Raw genomic sequence first — 26266 nt, 5'->3', positions numbered from 1 at the left:
ACCAGGCACTTCTCTACGTGATATTTAATTGACCTTTCTTCTCTAGCAGGGATTATTATCTCTAAGTGACTCATTTAAAAAATGGAGACCTAGAGGGGTTAAGGGCCTCTTCAAGGTCAGAGGACTACACAAATGATAACGCTGGGACTAAAGCCCAGATATGCACCTACTAATCCAATGTTCCTTAAAAGTCAGTCAGGTAAATGGGCACAAGGGATCTTTAAGGATGATGGAAATGTTTTAAAGCTAGAAACGGTGATGTTTGCACAGCTCTGTAAATTTTCTAGAAACCATTGTACACTTAAAATAATGACCTTTATGGTATGTAAATTATATTACAATCAGCTCTTAAAATATAAAGGCAACCAAGTGTAGTAAGCAGGACCTGAGCTTTGGTGTTATTATACCATGGTTCAGATCCTGATTCCAGCTCTTAAATCCTGGGCAACCTTGAACAAGTTCCTTAATTTCTGTCCACATCCATTTCTTCTTCTCTACCATTGAAGTAGTATTACCCACTTCTCAAGACTGCTGTGAGGATCTGTCACTAAAGCAATAGCAGCTAATTTTATTTCTGTTACTTCTGACGCCTAGGAATCCTGACATAAAAAATAAAGTCATTAGTCCTTCACTGCTTGCTTAATCAATAATCATATTCATATCAAGGCTGAAACTTGGATGAGCAAGAGACATGATATTGTTTTGATCAAAGTCCCAAATCAGTACATTTCACCATCACTCAATTAGTAACTAATTTGCTCAGCAGACCAAGGGCATCTACATATTCACCTTCAGTTCAGTTCAGTCGCTCAGTTGTGTCTGACTTTTTGTGACCCCATGAACCATAGCACGCCAGGCCTCCCTGTCCATCACCAACTCCTGGAGTTCACCCAAACCCATGTCCATTGAGTCAGTGATGCCTCAAACTCAAACTAAACTACTTCTCAAATTTGATTACTTATAGCATAGACTGGAGAGTTGTAAGAATTGGATGCCCAGGTCCCACCTTAGATCTAGCTAATGTGTGCTCAGTCGTATCTGACTCTTTGCAACCCTCTATCCATGGGATTATCCAGGCAAGAATATTGGAGTGGGTTGCCATTTCCTTCTCTAGGGGATCTTCTTGACCCAGGGACTGAACCTGAGTCCCCTGTGACTCCTGCATTAGCAGGTGGATTCTTTACTACTGAGCCCCCTGCTGAGAAGACCCCCACCCCACAGAACCTGATTTAAATCTGGTATGGAGTGTAGACTGGGTATTGAGATCACTGAAATCTTCCCATGATTCTAATTGCTACAAAGTTAGGAACCATAGCTCATTGCCTTTCAGTTCTGACTACAAAACAATTCTCTTGAGGAGCTTTTAAAAAAACCCAAGCCTGAGCCTCACATCCCAAGATTCTAAAACAAAAGATGGGTAGGGGATGTCAGACACCATTTCACCAGAGTTTAGTGTGTATTCATCTTGGCAAATACTTTAATTTACTGGTGTATTCAAATGCCAGCTCTACTCTTGTGCTTTGGAGCATTGGTTAAGTTTATGGAATTTTTAGTCTGCGAAATAGAAATCATCACTTCTGAGGGCTTATGTTAGGAGCAAATAAAAGAATGTACCAAGAAAGACCTCTGAAAACTTATACAAATATCAGATTATTGTTACTCTTATTGGTCAAGGAAGATCTGCTGCACACAAATGAAAACTTGCTGGAAGAATACGTTTCCATACTACACTTGTCTATAAGCCAAGTCTATAGGTCATTCAGCAGTGTCTGGCAGTGAAGCTGAAAAACATGAATGATTACTGGTAAACATGCAGACTCAGTAGCGCTGTGATGAGGCAGCACAGGGCCTGACACAGCACACGTCCGATAAATATTTGTGGAATTGAACAGAATTGCGTCTTAAAGAATGAGTAGAAATTGGATAAGTCGATGGTGTAATGGATGATTTTCTGAGCAGAAGGAACAGCCCCGAAAGTGCTCTGAGCATTGGAGAAATTTGAGACAGTTTGGTGAGGCTAGGATGAACTGGGAATTGATGAGAGATGAGGTTTTTGAAGTAAACAAGGGCCAGATCGTAAAAGATACTCTGTGTTAAGCTGGAGTTTGTTTTTCATTCTGAAGGCAATGGTAAACACTAGAAAGATTTTTTAAAAAGAAAGATATGGTCATATTGACCTTTTAGAATGATTTCTCCAGTGGCAAGTACTTGATGGATAGAGAGACTGGGAGGAAACTATCATCGTGGTCCAGGTAAGAGGTGGGTGGGTTTGAACTAAGTAGTGGCAGCTGGGGGTCAGGGGGATGCTGGAGGCCAGGAGACAAGTCAAAAGAATTTCATGAGACAGAATTCCCAGACTTCCAGAGAATTGGTGTCTGTGTGTGTGTGTGTGTGTGTGTGTGTGTGTGTGTGTATTTACAGGGATCAGGATGACTTGCAGACTTCTGTTTTGGATGGCTCACAGAACTATTAATAAGGACAAAGTAAAAATAAACAAATTAATTAATTAAATAAAATAATAGATCCAGGGTGGAGTGTGGACATGCTAAACATTCCCCAGGTGGCTCTAAAGGGCAGCTTGGATTGAGAACCACTGCTTCCTACCTTGATCAGCAAGATGCCTTATGGGTGAAGGATTTACTCCACAGCACTTCCCTTCCTTCCTCTCCCTTGCATCCAGGACAAGAGTTGACAGCATGGTATGTCAGGTACTTCCTGTTATTGCCTCTGAAACTGTGACCTCAGATCTTGGTCCTGACGCAATGAAGCAAGCCCTGGAGTTTTCAGTAATCCCAGGAACACAGGAAGAATATTATTAAGGAGAATGAGCCCATGTGCATGTGGGCTCAGTTTTACCCAGTTCTTTGTAACCCCGTGAACTGAAGCCTGCAAGGCTCCTCTGCGCATGGGGTTTCCTGGGTGGGCTGCCATTTCCTCCTCTGGGGGGTTTTCCCGACCCAGGGATTGAACCCCCATCTTCTGCTTTGGCAGGCGGATTCTTTATTGCTGAGCCACTGGAGAAGCCCATTAAGGAGGATAACTGATGCCAATTCAAAAGGGTCATGGGCAGAGTAGCCGAGTGTTCTTCAAGTCACATGGTCCACATAGTGCATGGAGATTGGAAGTCCATAAGAATAGAGTTTCCAGGAAGTGCAGGAGGTCATGGGGTGCTGAGGAGACTCTCAGCAAAAGGTCAACCACCCGTTCATCCTTTCAACAATGGGAATGGAGTTGCTCCACTATGGTAGGAGCTGTGACAATGGTGAGCAAGGGAGGCACGGCAGCCTATTCAGAACTCAACAATGAAAATACAAACCTACCTCTGCTGTGGGCAAACCATTCACTAAATGGAGTCTGAGCTGACTACCATCCCTGTCATCGTGTGTTATACCCAAATCTCTGTTATGTATTTATTCGGCTGCATTGGGTCTTAGTTGCAGCACGCAGGACCTTTGCTGAGTCATGTGGGATCTTTCCTTTTGGCCCATGGACTCTCTAATTGTGGCATGCCGGCTCAGTAGTTGTGATGCATGGGCTTAGTTGACCGTGGGCATGTGGGATGTTAGTTCTCTGACCAGGAATAGAACCCACATCCCTTGCATTGCAAGGCAGATTCTTAAGTGCTGGACCACCAGGGAAGTCACCCCAAATCTTCATCAGTCACTCTATCATTCATCCAGAATGGCCCCCACATTCCTTGTTACCTAGTCCACTAATCATTATTCTTATTCCTTCCTGACTTGGGCTCAAACTGATGCCTTGACTTTCTTTCCAGTGACTACCCCTGTATAGACCCAGATTCTTTCTGTATCAAATGAGCTATTATCCTAGAGACCTTGAGGATGGGGGGTTCTATGAATCAGGTAGAACTAACATGGGCAGATTTGGTCAGAAACATTTGCTCTTGTAAAGGAGTTCTCAGAAAATTCTGGGAAGACAGCAGGTTTCATTCACTGGACAGGTGAAGTATGTGTTCTGTCACCTCAGCCACATTTCCAGTTCCCAAGGATTATGGCTGAGCAGTCATGTCCTGTCCTTGACCAAGTGATGGACCTGTCTTCACTGTTTGCCCCCATCAGAATCCTTTGTGGCCCCATCCCACAGGGTCAGGTAGGCAGGGTGAGCCGATCCTGGTAGACGTACAGCTGAGATAGGATCAGCATCTATCCCAAATCCTGGTGATTTGTATTCTCAGGAAGTACAGAACCTATAGGTCCAGCTCCCAATTTTCTCTCCGGGCTTTGTATCTGTGCTTCTTTCCTCCCCTTCTTGCCCTCTCTCCCAAAATAGTAAATGAGAGTGATGCTATCAGGAAAGCACTTAGGAGGGATAAGAGTGGGTGATGGTCCTTCCACTGCTGTGATGTGTGACATCACTCACCCTTAATCAGATGGCCTGAAGTGCATTATCTATCCAGTCCACTCAACAATGGATCAGAAAGCTCCTCTAAACACACTTTAGAGGTGCTCTCAGAAAACTATTATTAATTTTCTACACTCCGATACCCTTATCAATAAAATGGACATGGCAATAATTAATGTGAGAAGTTGCTTCACATGGTATCTAATTTACAAATGTTACCTATTATTTATGCTGTTGGTGAACAGAAGGGAGTTTTTGTGAAAATTTTGTAAAGGTTTTGGAGTGACCACATGATATGAAGAGGAATGAATGAGCATCTGTCATGTGGTATGTATTATCATAAGCATGCTGCTTATTATCTCATGTAAGCCTTACAACAATATATCATATAGATACTCACATCCTTCCCACTTTATGGATGAAGGGAATTATCACAGAGAATTTAAGTGACCATACCAATAAACATTCTGTGTGTTAATAAAAAAAGAATTGGAAGATTCTAATGAACATGTCCTCTGCATGTTGGTAATTCCTCTGATATTTAATCCATGCCATGTACAGACACTATTTAATAAAGTTATGGATGAAGGAATGAATAAATAATGCCCATAGCCTAAGGCAGCAAGTAGGGTGACATCTTCCTACTTCCCAGGCCTTGAAAGTGACTGTCTTTCTTAATCCAGTGATCAGTGTATTTCAGCCTGTGCTAAATAGATGTTGGGCTATAGACTAATAAAGTCTTATCCTTCCCACTGTGCTCAGCTGGGTTGAGAGACTGAGCATCACAACACCAAATAAGTGGATAACTTTATGCTATGAAAACCACAAAGCAATAGCACTGCAGTCTCCCAGGCCAAGGTGATTGGCTGGCGGAGCAATGGAAAGAACGGCAAATCCTTCTATATTTTCAAAACTGTAAAATGATCAAAAAAATGTCCATCAAAGAAGAATGGTTAAGGAAGCTATGGTACATATATACAGTAGAATATTACCATAAAAAGGAATGCATTTGGGTCATTTGTAGTGACGTGGATAGACCTAGAAACTGTCATACAAAGTGAAGTAACTCAGAAACAGACAAGCAAATAATGTACATAAATATATATAAATGGAATCTAGAAAAATGGTACAGTTGAACCTATTTGCAGGGCAGGGATGGAGGCGCAGAGAATGGATAAGTGGGCACAGGGTGGGACGAGGAGAGTGGAATGAACTGGGAGAGTAGCGCTGACATATATGCACGACCATGTAGAAAACACATAGTGAGTGGGAAGCTGCTGCATAGCGCAGCGTTCATCTCTGTGATGACCTAGAAGGGTAGGATGAGGCGTGAGAGGGAGGTCTAAGAGGGAAGGAACCAATGTGTACATATAGCTGATTCTCTTCATTGAACAGCAGAAACTAGCACAATGTTGTAAAGTGGTTAGACTCTCATTTAAAAATAAAAGATAAAAAAAAAAAGCAGCTCCTTCTATGACCTCCCATTAAAATTCAATCATGTCGCTGACTTACTACTCCACCTGTAAGGCAGACGTGGTCCTGTTATGGTAGCGGAAGCTTTGCTTTCCTGGGATGAGGATGTGGCCTCGGAGCTATTGGAGCTAATGGTCCCAAGGGGTCCTAGAGGCTAAGCCTGACATAACCTGTGCCATTTCTGACACTTCTGGAACTTGGGGATAAAATTGACCTGAGCTGCTACTTCCTCTGTTCCAGACATGATTCCATTTTCATCCATTATTAGGTCTATCAGGATTTCAGCAACATTATTTTCATGTGACTTGCTATTCTGATTCTTTCCTTGTGGTTTGCATGAGATTGCCACCCTCCAAACCATTAGAGAGTGTCACCTTATTTTCAGAATGCATTGCTGTGTTTATCTAATGCCCTCAGATTCAGCGGCTGCCAGCAATCGTGATTTCAATTCCCCAGTTCCATCCTGATTTGTGTGTGATTGTTCTAGTGAGAGGCATGGCTACTTATCATGCACAATGTACTCCTGATGTGCATAGAGGTCTGCAGATTTCAGCAGCCAGGGGACAGACTTCTTAGCCAGTTTTCCTGGATACTTGCAGTTTTGGGAGGCAGACCAGAGACTTTGGCTTTAACTGGAAGCTGGCACCACAATAATGTGCTGTAGGGTGGACTCCTTCAAAATTTTACACCAGTAGTCTTCTCTCCGTCTCCTTAAGAACTGGCAATGGTAAAGCAAGGAATTCCCAGGCTAGCTTCCAACGAGAAAGCTCCCTTCACCGACTAGTGAGCCTCACTTCATACTCAATAAGTGCCCAGGTCTGAACCCAAGAGTATCCACACTCAAACTGAACCAGGTCTGTGATCTCAGCCAGGTTGAATACTTCAGCTGATTTCTGCTTTCTCATCAGTAGGGCTGCAAAGATCAAAAAATGCAATAGCCTGCAAAACACCTAAAACCATACCTAGAACATGAAAGATTTTCAGGAAATGTAGGCTTTTCTCTATATTACGACACTCCTTTGTCCCCATGGATGTTTCCATTGCCACCATTAAAGACTGAAGGATAAAGATAGTTAAACTAACCATCCCAAACTTCTCCTATGGAAACTTTATCTAGCGTGGAACTAGTTTACCATCATGGATTCTCTGCCTGAGCCCAAAAAAATCTATTGAAAAAAATCAAGTTGTATTTTTTCTTGTTTACGGCTGTTGAATGATAGACTCTCAGTGAATCCATTCTATGATAGACTAAGCTACAACTACCTGAATGAGTGAGACCATGCCTGTATTAGTGCATCCAGTTCTGAGGACTAAATAGTAAAAGAGGTGTTACATGCACCCAGTGTTCATTGCAGCACTATTTACAACAGTCAGGACATGGAAGCAACCTAGGTCCACTGACGGGTGAATGGATAAAGAAGATATGGTACATGGATAGAATGGAATATTACTCACCCACAAAAGGGGTTGAAATTGGGTCATTTGTAGAGATGTGCATGGACCCAGAGTCTGTCATACAGAGTGAAGTAAGTTAGAAAGAGAAAAATATTGAATGTTAATGCATATATATGGAATCTAGAAAAAAATGGTACTGATGAACCTATTTGCAGGGCAGAAATAGAGGTATGGATATAGTGAATGGATTTGTGGACACAACAGGGGAAGCAGAGGGTGGAACAAATTGAGAGGGTAGCATTGACATATACACATCTATATGTATATGTCACATGTATATGACCTAGAGGGGTGGGATCGGAGGAGAGGCTCAAGAGGGATGGGATATATATATATATGTGATATATATATATATATATATATATATATATATATATATATATATATATATACACACACACATACACACACACACACACACACACACATATATATATATACACATCTGGGATATATGGGATATAATTTTAGCTGATTCACGTTACTGTACAGTGGAAATTATCATATTATAAGGCAATTATTCACCAACTAAAAAAATAAAAAAGGGTGTTAGTACTCCAAATCATGAATTATAATCATGAGGAGACTTGATACCACATAATAAAAAGGAGGAGCATGGGACAGTGCATCTTAATTTTTTTAATGGAGTATACATTATAGCTACATGTTCATTGATTGATTCACATTTGTCTTCTTTCAAAAACAAGGTTTTGAGACAAGACTTCTAATATAGCAAATCCTCTCAGCAGATCTCCCCCAAAATGAGCTACGAGATTGGACAAAGTTGTTAAAAACACATACACAATTTTAGGACATTGGAAATTAAGCACATGCCTATATTGAGTTTGGAAGCAATTATTCATGGAAAAAATACTGAATTTGGGGTACAAAAACTTAAAGCCTGTGCTGTTTTTTTTCTATAAGGATGAGCCAGTTCATAAAAACCAGAAGCTTCACTGATGGTGAGGGCCAATTTTTGTCTGCAACAAGCAGACAAGAGAGAAACCCTGTAACAGCTTTGTCAGTAATGTTAGCTATCTCTGTAACAAATGAAAGAAAGACCACTTGTCCACTTAGAGGTGTGGACTTAGCTAGGCAAGTAGGAAACTGGCAGGGTAGACAGAAATTTAGCAGAGACATTTGATAAATGACACAGAAAAAAGGGGTCTTGATCTTTTCCACTGGTCTCTAGTTGACTAGAAAGTTGTGCACACATGAAAAGCAGACCAAAGAGAACATAGGTTGTTTATATATTGATGTCTGACTCTGTCCTCGCATATGTGCAATAGGACCTGTGGAAAGTAAAAGCTGGAGCTGGCTTAAAAGCTGTAGGAGGGACTTCTCTGGTGCTCCAGAGGCTAAGACTCTGCACTCCCAATTCAGGGGCCCAGGTTCAATCCCTGGTCAGGGAACTAGATCCCACAATACTACATCTAAGACCTGGCACAGCCAAAGAAAATAAATAAATAAAACAAAAATAAATATTTTAAAAAATTGTATGAATTCGGATGTGCTCCCCATCATATACGCAAACCCATTGGTAGAGGGTAGAGACTTTCTGAATTGAGGTATTTAGCACTGATTTTCAAATATCATTGTTTGATCATTAAGTTATGCAGAAAGAAAAATGACTCCTAGGAAATCATGAGTAAAATAAAAATTTTAAAACAAATCAGTAGAAACAGTAGCAGTCACATACCACAAGTGAAATAGACCTCATAGGTTCATTCATAGCAAGTTACTAAGAAATCAAAACAAAATAAAAAAAGACTATAGAAACAAAAATTTCTGCATAGACAGGACATATCAGAATTCAGTTACTGTCATCCGTTATCTAAAATATTCCCACTTTGAATAAAAATTATGAGACTTGCAAGTAAAGGGAAAATGTAAGGCATACAGCAGGGGGCGCCAGAGAATACGATGGTTGGATCGCATCACCAACTCAATGGACATGAGTTTGATCAAGCACCAGGAGATAAGTGCAGGACAGGGAAGGTCTGGCATGCTGCAGACCATGGGGTCGCAAAGAGTCGAACGTGATTTAACAACAGAAAAACAGCAACAAAGGCATACTCAGAAAAGTGTTAAAAAGAAGTCAATAGAAATTGTTTTTGAGTGGGGCCATATATTGGATTTAGCTGATAAAGATTTCAGAGTAACCATTATAAAGTACGCTCAAAGGACTAAAGGAAACTATGTTTAAGGTATGATGACAGTGATCAACAAACAGAAAATCTCAACAAACCAAAAGGAACTGTGAAAAGTGCCGACTGTAAATTCTGGAAATATACTAATGAACCAAGAGACGGTGGATAGTCTCCAGAAACTGCAGATCTGAAGGTTGCAGCGTTATACACAGTAACACCAAACTGGAAACAGTCTCAATGTCCATCAGCTGGTAAACAGACAAAGTTGTATACCAACACAACAGAACACTAATCCACCATAAGAAAAGAAAAATTACTAATACGTTCTGTTTATATAAGATGAGTGAATCTCAGAAGCACTACACTAATTGATATAAGCTAGATGGGGAAGACTACATACGACATGATACTATTTATATGATTTTTCCAGAAAAAATATATATATAAAATAAGAAAGATTAGCCGTTGCCTGGGTTGGGGCTGGGAGGACATTGAGTCTAGGTGGAAACTTGGGCTAATGGGGTGGGAAGATTGATTCTTGGTGGAAATTTGGGATGATGGTAATATTCCAAAGCTGGATTGTGGTGATGATTATACAAAGTTTACTAAAAATCATTGAATCTTATACTCATCAGGAGTGAAATTCACTGGATTTAAATTATATCTCAATAAAGCTGTTAAGAAAGCTCTTTAGCATAAGCCTCTTGAGGTCAAGAGTCCACACATAGAGCTCAGTTAGGAGATTTTAATTCACTCAAGTAATTAGGGTTGAAAAGCAAAAACTAAACATTTCATCATTCTAGGTTGCCTTATTCTCTTGCCTTGGGGACAATGTTTGAGATCCCTTCTTCCCAGCTTAGCCTCTTTGTAGATCACTTCATAAATGGGAACAAACAAACCCCTCGTTGGTCAGTTAGTTAGTTTATTTAGTTTGGTTAATTTTCCACTGCCCAACAATTTTTTTTTTTTTTTTTTACCACAGAAACTCCCCAAATCTTCAAATCTAACCCTACCTGTTTCTCTCACACCTATCCCTCTCTCTTTGGCCTTAGGGTTTGCAACTTTATGTTCAAAAAGAAAAACCCCACCCCATGTTGCCTGCATTTAGAGTATAGTGCTTTTGCTGTTGTAACATCTGTCACTCTCTCCATAGCAGGGCCATCAAGCTGTCAGGGCCAAGTGAAGTTTGGCTGATTCAATGTACTCCTCCTTCAGAGATCCCTGTCAGAAGCACTGGGCTGTGGTGGATACAGATGTATGCTCTTTGGGTGACTTGCTTTTTAGTTGTTGCCCATTAAAGACCCTGTTACTGTTTACTCATCTATAGCATTGAGTCAGAGGCACACATCAATGCCTGTTGCTCTTTGCTTGGAAAACTGCCTCCAAATGCACTGTCTCTACCTCCCTTCCAGTCACGGCACCCTCTCAGCCCCAAGGTGTGAGGTCTGACCTGTTGTCAGGAGCTCTGAACCCTACCTTGGGTACAATTGGGAAAAAAGTTATGACCAACCTAGCTTATTAAAAAGCAGAGACATTACTTTGCCAACAAAGGTTCATCTGGTCAAAGCTGTGGTTTTTCCAGTGGTCATGTATGGATGTGAGAGTTGGACTATAAAGAAAGCTGAGTGCTGAAGAATTGATGCTTTTGAACTTTGATGTTGGAGAAGACTCTCGAGAGTCCATTGGACTGTAAGGAGATCCAACCAGTCCATCCTAAAGGAAATCAGTCTGGTATTCATTGGAAAAACCGATGCTGAAGCTGAAACTCCAATACTTTGGCCACCTGATTCGAAGAACTGACTCACTTGAAAAGATCCTGATGCTGGGAAATACTGAAAGCAGGAGGAGAAAGGGATAACAGAGGATGAGATGGCTGGATGGCATCACCAACACAATGGACATGAGTTTGTGTAAACTCTGGGAGTTGGTGATGGACAGGGAGGCATGGCATGCTGCAGTCCATGGGGTCGCAAAGAGTAGGACAGGACGAAGCAACTGAACTGAACTGAACTGGCCTTCCCAGGTGGCGCTAGTGGTAAAGAATTCACCTGTCAATCCATGAGATACAAGAGATGTGGGCTTGATCTCTGGTTTGGAAAGATTCCCTGGAGTAGGAACTGGCAGCTCACTCCAGTATTTTTGCCTGGAAAATCCCACAGACCGAGGAGCCTGGCGGGTTATAGTTCAGGGGGTTGCAAAGAGTTGGACACGACTGAGCGACTGAGCACACAGCTCAGGGGGCTTGTAAGCATCTTCCAGATGGGATTCATTGAGTGTGAGGTCATTAAGGAAGGGAAAAAAGGGGAGTGCAGCCCTCTAATTAATGATACTGACGGGCAATTGCACGCTGGCACAAAAAGGCTACACTTTCAGCAGAATTGCAGGCAGCGTTCATCTGGTAGCACTAATCAACAGACCTCATATCAGTGAGGAATTCTGCACTTCCATTTGGAAAGAAAGAATGCATTCTCCCATTGAGTACTGGGATAATTGGTAGAATTAAGGAAAACTACATCATTTCATTTGGATCCAGTACTAATTGGAGTGAACAGAATAATCAGCTCAGCAGCACGAAGCACAATTCCTTACATTCCCACTGCAGAAAGGAGAATTTCTCTACATAATGAGCCGCTGTGGCCCCTTCATCAGTAGTGAGATTGCATGCTCATCCGAAGTACCCTGTGGGATGTCCCTGCACCGTGGTTTCTGCCAGCCAGCTACTGATTCAGAAAAGCACGTCTTCTAATTTGTTGCAGTGGAACTGGAAGGCCAGCCCATTGCGAGACTGGGCTCTGCCTGGCTGCTGGCCTCAGGCAGAGGTGTCTGCAGTAGCACAGAGCAAGTTTCAAGGGCTTGATTCATTAGAGAGAAATCAATCTATCTGAGGAAATCAGAGTCCAAAACAAAGTTCTTAGGCGATTCCCGAGCCACCACTTCAATAAAAAGCCTTCCACTTCCTAAAAGCAAAAACACTCAAGACAGGTGAAGTTGTACTTTCTTCAATATTGATAGCTGAGGTCTCACGCCCTTCCTGAAGAATGAACACTGAAATCTTTCTCACTGCTGATGAGAGCGGACAAAACAAAGCTGTTTTCTTTTTCTAAGACTTCAGATGATACTGTTTTTCTCCTGATGGATTCAGAATTTCTGATTTTTCAACCCACCCACCCTGAAATCAATCCACCCATCTCCCTTGCCTTTACTGAACATCTGAGCCAGACTCTGTTAACTGATTGGTTCCATTTTATAGATGAGGAAATGCAATTTTAGGATAATTAAAGAACTTGTTCCAATTCCATATCTAATAAGGAGTGGAGCTGGTATTTTATAAACCTGATTTTTCTGACGCTAGAACCCAAATCCTGGTATAAATAGTGAAAATGCCAAGTTTCGGATTGATTAAAATTAAATTTTAAAATAACAAATTAAAAAATAAACTTAAAAAGAGCATTCATAGGCCCTTCAAAATGCTAACATTACAGCAAAACATTCCCTGAAATTCTCACCTGAATTCATATGTGCCTGCATAGCTTGCATTTTTACACATAGAATTTTCCACGCACATTATTTTCCCTTTCTGACCTAACTCCAGATAGTCCTTCCATTTTCTCACTTTTGCTAACAAAATCTTCCTGGAAATGATCTCATTAGCTCAAAACGAATGATATATACCTCAGCAATAATTATATTTTATTTGGCCAATTGCCCTCTTCCTTCTTGTAAAGGGGGAACAGCCACAGAAATGCAGAATTGCTCCTAGGGCTTGAATACAGACAGCTACCATCCCACCCAGGCTGATCCACTCTCCCGAAGTACAAACATCACCAGGCTTGTTTTAGAACTTTTTGATTGTTTGGGGAAAATTTAATCATTTCTGGCGGGAAAAATGACCTTCAAGTTCTACTTTCAGAAGATAGCTCTTTTGGCAAAGGGTTTTTGGCTGCTGATGGCAAACTGCAAGGAAGCTAATGTACACCTTCCATTCAAGGGTTGGGCTATATCCTGGAGAAAAACAGGGCAGAGACATAGATGATTCAGATACGATGAGAGAGGGACTTCCCTAGTGGTCCAGTAGTAGTTAAGAATTCACCTGCCAATGCAGGGGACACAGGTTCGATCTCTGGTCTGGGAAGATTCCACATGTCACAGAGCAACTAACCCCATAAGCCACAACAAGAGGAGCCACATCAGTGAGAGAAGCCCGCTAGCTGCAACTAGAGATTAGCCCCCACTTGTCACCAGAGAAAACCTGTGAGCACCAATGAAGACCCAGTGCAGCCAAAAATAAATGAATAAATACCATTTTTCAAAAATGATGAGAGGAAATATGGGGAGATATATTTTAAAATAGAAGTTGAGCATGAGATAACACCTTTGTCTAAGACTAGATAATGCATTTGGGTAGGATATTTCCGGATGTATTTTTTAGGAACTTAAGCTTTGTTGACCAGGGACATTCATAAGAAATAGTTCCCATTTGAACAAGTTGCAAAGACACAGCCAAAGAAATGCTTCCTTAATGGACAGGGTAAAGAATTCCAATAAATTGATGGATGGGGTAGTTTTCATGTTTTAAGATGGCAATACTTGTCAGTTGGACCAGAAAACTTTAAGATCCTGATCCATACCCAATGCACTACATGCCCGTAGCAGATGCAGCCATGGGATGGATCATGGGTGGGAGAAATTATAGAAATATGTTATAAAAAGCACAACCAGGTATGGTTAGGATGCGGAGAGGAGTAGGAGACTTATGTGTAATATACGAACGATTGTGTTTATTTTGCTTGAAGTTGAAACACCAAAATATCTCCTGTGCACATATGTAGAAGTGTGGAATTACATAGTGTAAAACCATATCCCTGTTGTCAGAAAACCTGAGCTCAAATCATTCTTTTATTATTGTTTTGAGGCACATCAGTTCACTTCTCTGAGATTTATTTTCCTTCTTTGAAAATGAGGTTGTTGGACTAGAAGTTCTCTTCTATCCAAAGCTCTATGATCCAGCTTTCTAATAAAAGGAAATGAAAATGTACATTAGTTAGGTTTCAGAATTAAATCAGTTGTGGTTTTTTCATAGATGTGTACAGAACTTAAATTTTGAAATCTTGTTCTCTCCCAATAAAAATATGATGATCTGTATAACTGAGCAAAAGTCTACTATAAATTTCCTCACCAAGAAGACGTGAGAAAATTGTGGCTTACTTGGAAAGACAGTTTAACATAGTAATTTTATGGAAAAAGAGTCTGAGTTAAGATTTGCTTTTTACAAACACCTTGAATTACAATAAGGCAACCTCAGAAATAAAGTTTAATGATCAACTGTATGACTTTGGAATCTGGCTTGACTGGGTTGAATGCTTCTTGCTCTAGATTATTGAAAAGAATTAGGAGCAAATTTCTTTTCTTTTTATCCATCTATCCTATGTACCAGCGGTTTTCAGGCAGCAGGGATTTGAGCCCCAAGAAATGTATTAAACTGTCCAGGAACAATTGTGGTGTCATGACTGAAGGAGGAATCTTGCTACTGACAACTAGTTAGTAGAGGACACAGAGGTTACTAAACATCCTGTAAGGGGCAGAGCAGCCCCTCACAACAAAATATTACCCAGCCTAAAATGTCAGTAGTGCTAAAGTTGAAGGACATGAATTTGAGCAAATTCTAGGAGATAGCGCAGGACAGAGGAGCCTGGCATGCTACAGTCCACGGGGGTCGCAAAGAGTAGGAGATGGCTTAGCCACTGAACAATAATAACAAGTCTGTGGGAGGTATCCAGAAACCTGAGTCCCCAGCCATAGACCAATGGTGGTCTTCCTAAGATAACATCATCATGGGCAGCCAGTCAAATGCTATCCCTCAGCAATATTGTTTTCATAGCCTAAAAATTACAGCACAGGAAGGGTAAAGGGTTGAAAAAAAATGAATGTAATATTTGGGATCTTTCACACTGGTTTCCCCCTAATTGATCTAAAGAGAGGCTACGGGAAATAACAAAGGTTAATTCTGCAACAACTATAACCTCTTATATAAGAAGCTCCGTGTACACTGCACTATTTATAGACTTGTGATTTGTCTTTTTATATATGAAGAGTATCTTGTTCAAAGTCAGAAAAAATGCAAAGAAATGTTTCAAAGGGAAAATATGAAACTAATTTTTAGGTTCAAACATGGAAATTAGGGCTAAGTTGGTCAATCAGCCTAAAAGATTCCCCAAGGGCAGGGTAAGATCTTCTGGGAGTGCCTTGAGGCAAAGCCAATTCAATTAGTTTCTGCAGCCTAACTGTCAGGACCCAAAAACTAGGTGGAATAATGAACTGATTAAAACCTGTAATTGCGATTCAATGGGGGAAACCATTCATCATGAAGATGGCAATATTTTTACACTCCAGACTGTACAGAAAAGACGCAAACAAAGGTAGAACCTGGGGGCATGAGGAAAGTACATCTCTTAGCAAGGGAAAACAGAACCAGCCTGAATGAGGAGCTAGGTCTTCATCCAGTGATGTTCTGTTTTCTGATTTAAAGACTGAAACCCAGGCTTCTCTTTCTGGCTCTAATCTGAGACACTGTTGAGGATACACTTCTAGTGAGATCACTATCTATCAAATTTCCTGGATTTTACCCAAAGCAAACACTAGTCATTGCGCTCAGTTATCCCTTGATGTTTTGCAGGTCTTTTTCTCATACCATTTCTATCTTTGAACCGATATTGATTTGTGAAAGAAGTGGCAGTCGCTCAGTCATGTCTGACTCTTTTCAACCCTGTGGACTGCAACCCACCAGGCTCCTCTGTCCATGGGATTCTCCAGGCAAGAATACTGGAGTGGGTTGTCATTCCCTTCTCCAGGGGATCTTCCTGACCCAGGGATCAAACCCAGGTCTCCTATATTGCGGCAGATTCTTTACCATCTGAGCTACCAGGGAAGCCCATATTGATTGATTTGTTTCAAGGGTTAATCAACCAATAATATGAGCTTTAAGGATTAGATTGTCTTTTGCAGCTCTTCCAGGCTGCTGCTGCATCTCAAAATCAGTCACAGAAAATGTGTGATCAAATTAATGTGGTTGTGTTCCAATAAAACTTTGTTTACAAAAAAATAGGTTGTGGGTCAAATATAGCCTGGAGGCTGTAGTTTGCTGACCCTTATTCCACATACACAATAGTTACTAAAATAATGTGTTAAGCAAAGTAAGAATTAAAAATAAAATGACCAGTATACAATAACTTCCTTCATTTTTTAAAAGATTTTTTGATGTGGGCCATTTATAAAGTCTTTATTGAATTTGTTACAATATCCCCTCTATGGTTTGATTTTTTGGCCATGAGGCATGTGGGATTTTAGCTCCCAGACCAGAGAATGAGCCCACACTCTGTGCATCAGAAGATAAAGTCTTAACCACTGGACCACCAAAGAAGTCTTTCCTTCATTTCTTGAAAGATATGGTGGTCATTCTGTACTAAATGGCACTTTCTTCCAATAGCTAAGAAGACTTTTGGACCAGCTGGTAATAAAATGTACTAATGAGTGTAGGAATCCTGGGAGTAGAGTGTCTGGAAAATGTATAAAGCATAGTCCACTTTATTAATGTGTTCATCCTTTCACTCACTCCAAACAAGATCTGTGTGGCTATCTGTTCCAAACACTTTTCTAGATTCTAGGAATACAATGTTGAACAAGAACAAAATTATTCTTGCTCGTTTGGAGATCATATTCTAGTATGAGTAGGCAGACAACGAACAGATACATACATAGGCAAGATAATTTCTAATAAAGAAAATTTCAATAAGGAATAAAACGGTGGTGTTGTATGGACCGGATATAGGTGGAATAGTTACTACTACTGTTTGGGAAGATCCTCTGGAGAAGGAAATGGCAGCCCACTCCAGTACTCTTGCCTGGAAAATCCCATGGACATAGGAGCGTGGTAGGCTACAGTCCATGGGGTTGCAAAGAGTCACACATGATTTCACTTTCACTGTTTGGGAAGCTAAACAAGGCTTCTCTGAGATGATTCTTTCAGCTAATGGTGATAAATTTCATTCAAAGAAGAATTTAAGAAAATAAATAAGAAAAGAGACATTGGTATGGTTGGAGCATATAATTGAAGTGAATGCGAGGGTACCAAATAAGAGGTGACAGAGATAGGTTGGAGCCAGGTCATGCCTTGGGACTAGGTTTGAGAGTCTGACTCTATTTCCAATGTGAGGGGAAGGTACTACATGATTCGAAGGTGGAGATCCATAGTCTAACTAGATTCTTCAAGGATAGCTCTGACTAGGGTATGAGAGTAGACTCTGGGGTGGTAACAGGGAAATAAATTAGGAAACTCTTGCATGATAGTGGCTTGTTTTGAAGAGTTTTCTTTGCATTTCCATTTGGTTAATTTATGCATAAAGATCTTGGTAGAAATTGATGTTTTAAGCTCTATTACCATTTAAGAAATTACTTCTACCAAAAGAACCAAGGTCTAGGTCTGTTGAGAGCAGGTCTTTTGATATGTTCTACATAAACATCCTGGATTTCATCAGTTTCTACTCTAAGGATCAACTATGTGACCTATTGTTCAAATTAGCTGTGGGATTTCAGAGCACAGTCTCCAACATTTTAGTTCATAAATATGTTTTTAATCTGGTACCACACTATAGATTTTAAATAGGCAATCTCGGTTTAGCAGCACAAAATTGAACTTCTGTTTCTCGTGTATTTAAGGGTATGAGCGGTTTCTTCTGGAAGACAGCAGAATAAAATGAAAAAAAAGTTTAGCTGAGAAACAAGCTAGAAGCAGCATGTTTCTGCTCAATAGCAGACTCAAAGGTAAAAAATTATTTTTCTTTCACTTCGTGGGTGAGATCTGATCATATGCCTGTGTGAGAAAAGGTGGACTTTTCTTGATATAATGCAGATATCAGTTGGATAAGATATATGCCTGTGTATGAACTTGGGTCCAGCTTCTGATATCAGCTCTACATCTATCTCTTTGCAAGCTAATGCTCCATAGCTGCTTGCAATGACATTGAAGGGTCCTTACACATGCAAAATAATTTCTGCTTTAATCAAAAAAGCCCCATGATCTTTTAGCCATTGCTACAAACCACTGCAGGTCAAGACACCCTGATTGCCACTCCAGCCTTCCTACCCCTTATAATAATTACATAAGGCACATCTTCCTTGCCTCTGATGGTTAAGTGCTGCCATCTAGCCTCAGTCATTCTGACATCTCAAGATCAGTACTGATACTACAGAGCTTATTTCTATGTTAATATCTCCCACTGTCAAATCCAGCCTAGAGAAGGCAACACACCACTGAACCTCTCAAAGATCCTGGAGCTGCCCCCTCTTCAATGCATTTCTTATCGCCTTATTGTACAGTTCTCTCAAAGGGTAAACCTCAGAACAGTCATAGTGACACCATGTGGGAGTCTTTTTAGAAATATAAATTTTAGATCCCCAAATCTTATGGCATACTTAATCAGATTTGGGGGTTGAGGTCCAGAAATTGATTACAAGTCTTTCTAAAGATTCTGTGCAGGGTTAAGTTTGAAAACCACTGATTTCATGAAAGAGTGTCCTCTGTGATATCACCTATTCTAATATTTCCACTATTCTGGGTCTAATGATTTTATCCTCAATATTCAGCAAAGGCAATTCGATCTCATTAGTGTGGGCCTTTGATGTGCACAAGCTTTGAGGAGGTGCACTGAAGATTTTTACTTTTGTTTGCACAGACACATGCACACATAAATAAACTGAAGAAATCTGAGATCAATGTGTTACATAAATGTTAACATTCTAATTGTGATACTGGATTATTGTTTTGCAAGAAGTTACAAGGGGGAACTGAGAAAAGTGTACTTGGAATCTCTCTTTATTGTTTCTTACAACTACAGGTGTCTACTACAATGATCTACCTACTGTCAGTCTATCTATGTATCTATTGATCTATTTGTATTTTGTGTTCCTACCAGCATTGAATAAGTGATTCAGTTTCTTCTCATCTTCATCAGCATTTGGTGTTAGACTATTTTTATTTTTTTAGCCATTTAGTACATAGAGATATCCCATTTTGGGTTTTACCTTTTTTTTTTTTTTTTTTTTTTAGCATTTATCTGAAAGATAATAATCCTGAAAATATTCTCATGTCCTTATTTACCATATGCACATCCCTTTCAGTAAAGGGTCTTTTGACCACTTTCTAATTGACTAGTTGGATTTTTTTTTTTTACTGTTGTTTTGAGTGTTCTTCTAGATACAAGTCCTTTGTCAGATATGTAGCTTGCAAATATTTTCTCCCAGTTTATACCTTGTCTTGTCATCCCCTTCATATAGTCTTTTACAGAGCAGAAGTTTTTAATTTTAATGCAGTCTAACTCATCATTTTTTTTTTCCTTTTATGGATCATGCTTTTGGTGTCAAGTCTAAAAACAGTTACTTTTTAACAAAGTGTGAGGTGTAGGTTAAAGTTCATTTTCTTGCCTGTGGATGTCCAATCATTCTGGCGTCAGTTGTTAAAAAGTTTTCCTACATTGAATTTCTTTGGTACCTTGTCAAAATCAGTCAAGCATATTTATGCGGGTCTATATCTGGGTTCTCTATTCTGTTCCATTGATCTGTGCATCTATCCCTCTGCCAATATCACACTGTCTTGGTTATTGTAACTATAATTCTTAAAGTGGGTAAAGTGATTCCTCGCATTTTATTCTTTTCATCAAGATTGTCTCAGCTATTCTAGGACCTATGCCTTTCCATATAAATTTTACAATAGGCTTGTTCAATAGCTACAAAAAAGCTTCACTAAGATTTTGATGGGTGTTTTATCAAACCTATAGATCAATTTAGGCAGAATTGTCATCTTTACAATTGGAATTGTTTTGCAATCCATGAACACAGTATGTTTCTTCATTTTAGATCTTCTTTGATTTCTATCATCAGCATGTTATAATCTTCACTATTCAGGTCTTGTATGTGTTGTGTTAAGTGTCTTCCCAGGGGGTTTATTTTCTTTGGAGTAATTATAAATGATACCACATTTTAATTTCAGTTTCAGCATGTCATTTTTAATATATAGAAATGTGTTTTCTTTTCATGTATTAATCTTATATTCAACAATCTTGTTAATTCATTTGTTAGTTCTTGGTGGATCCACTGGGGAAGCAGGGAGGGGGAATACTGTATAGAACTTTTCTAGTCCTTCCAGTCCTGTGTTAAACAGTAATGGTAAAGGTAGACATCCTTGCCTTATTCCCAGTCTTAGGGAAACGCACTGAGTCTTTTGTCATTAAGTATGATATTAACTATACTTTAAAAAAGGGGGGAATCAAACCCACATCCCCTTCACTGGAAGGTGGATTCTTGACCACTGGACCACCAGAGAAGTCCCCTGAGCTACAAATTTTTGGTAGATGCCCTTGATCAAGTCAAACTAATTCTCCATTTCTAACTACCTGAGAGTTTTTATCATGAGTAGGTGTTGGTTTGTGCTAAATGCTTTTTCTGCATCAATTCTATCTGTTCACGTGACCTTTCATTTTTGGTCTGTTGACAGGGTGCATGCAGCAAATTTTAGAATCTGCTTTAGGTATTTTTATTTGTTTTTATTTATTTTTTTGCTCTAGGTGTTTTTAACAGACCATTAAGCTCAGAGTCTCATGTGAGTGTCTCTACGTCAATACATCCTCCCCTACCCAGTATTAAATGTCTGTCCCTACCCCGGTCTCACCTACTCAAGATGCACTCCCACGCAGAGTCTCCTGGTTCTCAATCACACACATTACAAAGATCCTACAAATCTTTCCACATATAGGCTCTGTTGTCCTGGAGCAAGGCTGTACTTCCCTGATCCAGCTGCACTAAACCCTAACTCTGATTACTGCCCCAGAGGCAATCAAGGAGAAGGGGGGGGGGCTCTTAAGGAGGATAAGCCTCATCTTATTAAGACTTGCTCTTCAGGTGACAAGATTGCAAGCTTCTAGGCAAGAAGAATCTGTTTTCCTGCAACACATGGAAGGAGGTTGCCTCTGCTAGCCTCAAGAATCCAGGAGAAATTAAAGACTCTTAGGCATGTCCATCCAAATGTCCATATCCTAGGTTTTAAGGTTGCCTCTTCCACTATCAAGGCTCTAATTCTCAAAGGTGATTCATTGAAGGGGAACATTCAGGTTCATTTATAGCTCTGCTATCCCTTTAGCAGCCTCTGCGATTTTCAGTGGTTTATACCTCATAGTTACAGAAGATGAGAGTCTCCTTAAAATCTGTTATAAAGGCATCCCAGGGTTCATAGCACAACTCAAGCGAGCAGTAGGCCTATCATTTTCTGTTGTCAAGGCTACCAGCATTGTTAACAGAAGTCATACTACTCTACAATCCTTATAATCAGCATTGTGTTCATTCTGTTCCATCACACAGCCACTGCATCATCCATGTGTCACCTTCCACCTACAGCTTGTCCTAATCATACACAGGTAAAGAACATATGAAGGGATGCCCCTAAAGAAGACATTATCATCATCCCATTCTGGTACCATTATCTTAGCCTGGGTTCTGAAAAGGTTAATACTTATGCACTGCTATTCATGGCAATATAAATATCAGGGGAGCATGAGGAAAGTGAGGGAAAAGGGTGTGGGACAGAAAAGGATAGGGAAACACTATGAGGGTGTGTCACTGGCCACTACTTGTGATCAAGAACAACCAATTCCTCGAAGTTGGCAGATTTTTATTTCCCAAAAAGATGACTGGGAAGTCTTTATGAAGTAATTGGTTCACAGGAAAATAAATAAAGAGATAGAAAGGGAGACAAATGCATTCATTGACTCCCATTCCCAAATGGTGATCAGTTCACTCTTCAGTTCAGTTCAGTTGCTCAGTCCTGTCCGACTCTTTGTGACATCACAGACTGCAGCATGCCAGGCCTCCCTGTCCATCACCTGCTCCTGGAGTTTACCCAAACGCATGTCCATCGAGTCAGTGATACCATCCAACCATCTCATCCTCTGTCATCCCCTTCTCATCCTACTTTCAATCTTTCCCAGCATCAGGGTCTTTTCCAATGAGTCAGTTCTTCGCATCAGGTGGCCAAAGTATTGGAGATTCAGCTTCAGCATCAGTCCTTCCAATGTATATTCAGGACTAATTTCCTTTAGGATTGACTGGTTGGATCTCCTTGCTATCCAAGGGACTCTCAAGAGTCTTCTCCAATACCACATTTCAAAAGCATCAATTCTTCAGTACTCACCTTTCTTTATAGTCCAACTCTCACATCCATACTTGACTACTGGAAAAACCATAGCTTTGACTAGATGGACCTTTGTTAGTAAAGTAATACCTCTGCCTTTTAATATGCTGTTTAGGTTGGTCGTAACTATTCTTCCAAGGAGCAAGTGTCTTTTAATTTCATGGCTGCAGTCACCATCTGCAGTGATTTTGGAGCCCAAGAAAATAAAGTCTGTCACTGTTTCCACTGTTTCCCCATCTATTTGCAATGAAGTGATGGGACCAGATGCCATGATCTTAGTTTTCTTAATGTTGAGTTTTAAGCCAACTTTTTCACTCTCCTCTTTCATTTTCATCAAGAGGCTCTTTAGTTCTTCTTTGTTTTCTGCCACAAGGGTGGTGTCATCTGCATATCTGAGGTTATTGATATTTCTCCCAGCAATCTTGATTCCAGCTTGTGCTTCATCCAGTCCAGCATTTCTGGTGATGTACTCTGCATAAGAGTTAAATAAGCAGGGTGACAATATACAGCCTTGACATACTGTTTTCCCAATTTGGAACCAGTCTGTTGTTCCATGTACAGTTCTAGCTTTTGCTTCTTGACCTGCATACAGATTTCTCAGGAGGCAGATCAGGTGGTCTGGTATTCCCATCTCTTGAAGAATTTTCCATAGTTTGCTTTGATCCACACAGTCAAAGGCTTTGGCATAGTCAATAAAGCAGAAGTAGATATTTTTCTGGAACTCCCTTGCTTTTTTGATGATCCAACGGATGTTGGCAATTTGATCTCTGGTTCCTCTGTCTTTTCTAAATCCAGCTTGAACATCTGGAAGTTCATGGCTCACATACTGTTGAATCCTGACTTGGAGAATTTTGAGCATTACTTTACTAGCGTGTGAGATGAGTGCAACTGTGTGGTAGTTTGAGCATTCTTTGGGATTGCCTTTCTTTGAGATTGGAATGAAAACTGACCTTTTCCAGTCCTGGGGCCACTGCTGAGTTGTCCAAATTTGCTGGCATATTGAGTGCAGCACTTTCAGAGCATCATCTTTTAGGATTTGAAATAGCTCAATTTGAATTCCACCACCTCCACTAGCTTTGTTTGCAGTGATGCTTCCTAAAGCCCACTTGATATCACATTCCAGGATGTCTGGCTCTAGGTGAAGGATCACACCATCGTGATTATCTGGGTCATGAAGATCTTTTTTGTATAGTTCTTCTGTGTATTCTTGCCACCTCTTCTTAATATCTCCTGCTTCTGTTAGATCCATACCATTTCTGTCCTTTATTGGGCTCATCTTTGCATGAAATGTTCCCTTGGTATCTCTAATTTTCTTGAAGAGATCTCTAGCCTTTACCATCTTATTGTTTTCCTCTATTTCTTCACATTGATCACTGAGGAAGGTTTTCTTACCTCTCCTTCCTATTCTTTGGAACTCTCATTCAAATGAGTGTATCTTTCCTTTCCTCCTTTGCCTTTTGCTTCTCTTCTTTTCACAGCTATTTGTAAGGCCTCCTCAGACAGCCATTTTGCCTTTTTGCATTTCTTTTTCTTGGGGGTGATCTTGATCCCTGCCTCCTGTATGATGTCATGAACCTCCGTCCATAGTTCTTCAGGTCAAATCTAATCCCTTGAATCTATTTGTCAATTCCACTGTATAATCATAAGGAAATTATTTCAGTCATAGCTGAGTGGTCTAGTGGCTTTCCCTACTTTCTTCACTTTAAGTCTGAATTTGGCAATAAGGAGTTCGTGATCTGAGTCACAGTCAGCTCCCTATCTTGTTTTTGTTGACTGTACAGAGCTTCTCCATCTTTGGCTGCAAAGAATATAATCAATCTGATTTTGGTATTGACCATCTGGTGATGTCCATGTGTAGAGTCTTCTCTTGTGTTGTTGGAAGAGGGTGTTTGCTATGACCAGTGTGTTCTCTTGGCAAAACTCTATTAGCCTTTGCTCTGCTTCATTCTGTACTCCAAGGCCAAATTTGCCCATTACTCTAGGTATTTCTTGATTTCCTACTTTTGCATTCCTGTCCCCTATAATGATGACATTAAAGCCTCTAGACTTCAGAACTGTCACACATGGACATCAATCAGGTCCTATGATTCTACATATCTCAGATTATTTGGAAGCTGTAGGGAAGAAGGTGAAAAGTGAGCAGCACGGGTAGGAGCTCAGGTGCTATTGGGCTGTGCCATTGTGATATTGGCTGGAGTACATGGATAATCACTGCAGAGGCAATCAGGGAGTAATCAGTAACACCAAGGGCTCTGTAGCTTAGTGACACTGAGGAGATCTGAGGCAGCACCTTAGAGGCACGAAACAATAGTTCACAGGACTGATTTAAGAACTGTATGAAATAATACTCATAATATTCTTATTACTATAAGAAGAAAATAGTCAGTGCTCAATAAGTAGCACCTACTACTATTATCATTAGTGATAATGATTTTTATATCATCCACAGGCATCCATAGCCATCTCATAAGAGGAAAAATAACCATCAGCATAATATACTACTGTGTAACACAAATGATTCACTTTGTGTCTTATCTTCAACAATTACCTTTTTAATCCCTTACCCTTTTTTTTTTTTTTTTAACGTTTAATCTTGCTTTCTCTTCCCATCTGCTTACCTGGAATTACTTTCGGTTTTTCTACTAAAGTGTTGTCCTTTGTTTCAATTGAATGTATTCTCAATCTTGGATTCCAGATGTCAACATTACCCTCTCTACTACATTTCACATTCTTGCTCTTATATACGAAACACACAGTAAGTGTTTAGAACCTATTAATCTAAAACCCCTATTCCGCTTCCTCCTCTTCTTTGTATTACTGTTACTACTGCTGCTGCTATTCCTACTACCAACATCACCCACTATCCTTAGCATCATGGTGCCTTAAATGGACAAACCAATATCCTTCAAAGCTGGATTTTTGGCCTCATCCTTTTCTGCCTCTACTCTCTGTAATTCCACATAAAAATGCTGCTAGAAAAAGGCATGTAATGGTAACACCATAAACAAAAACTCTATTACAAAAACTACCAATTCACCTAAATTTATTGAGCACTATACGGCACTGTGGTGAATGCTTTATGTGTCACATGCCCTTTATTCCTCATAATAATCCCATGGTGAAGGGATTATTGTATCTATTTTGCAAATAAGTGAACAGAACCTTAGAAACTTTAAATAACATGTCGCCCAGCTTGAGAGAGGCAGAATAACAAACAGCAACAACAGAATAAATAAATAAAGAGAGACAGGACCCGCTTGTGTCTGTTTACAAAATCATTGTTCTCAGACACGAGGCTGGACTGCCAGTCTTGTGCTCAGTCATGTCTGACTCTTTGCTACGCCATGGACTGTAGGCCACCAGGATCCTCTGTCCATTGAATTTTCCAGGCAAGAATACTGGAGCAAGTTGCCATTTTCCTGCTCCAGGGGATCTTCCCAACCCAGGGATAGAACCTGTGGCTTTCGCATCTCCTGCAGTGGCAGGAGGATTCACCACTGTGCCACCAGGGAAGCCACAGACTCCCATGCTTGGCCCTTAGGAAATACTCCCCCCAGAACTGTCTGTACTCCCCTGCAAGCTTCCACACTTA

The 26266-nt window shown here is 40.2% G+C and overlaps 1 protein-coding gene and 1 long non-coding RNA gene across 4 annotated transcripts in view; one reads left to right on the top strand and one right to left on the bottom strand.

Moving 5' to 3' along the window:
- Window positions 1–26266, bottom strand: part of AGBL1 (AGBL carboxypeptidase 1) — an 836354-nt gene that overhangs the window by 67434 nt on the left and 742654 nt on the right. The gene's annotated exons all lie outside the window — the stretch shown is intronic.
- The window catches only part of LOC133068349 (uncharacterized), an 89266-nt gene that overhangs the window by 34541 nt on the left and 28459 nt on the right, over window positions 1–26266 (top strand). For all 3 annotated transcript variants that reach the window (XR_009695498.1, XR_009695497.1, XR_009695499.1), the window contains one exon: window positions 18153–18257. This is a non-coding gene — a long non-coding RNA (uncharacterized LOC133068349). The remainder of the gene's footprint in view (window positions 1–18152; window positions 18258–26266) is intronic.

The sequence above is a fragment of the Dama dama genome, chromosome 13, assembly GCF_033118175.1.
Source record: "Dama dama isolate Ldn47 chromosome 13, ASM3311817v1, whole genome shotgun sequence".
In the NCBI taxonomy this organism is placed as follows: Eukaryota; Metazoa; Chordata; class Mammalia; order Artiodactyla; family Cervidae; genus Dama; species Dama dama.
The sequence above is the reverse complement of the archived record's forward strand: the minus strand, read 5'-3'. Positions and strand labels throughout refer to the sequence as shown.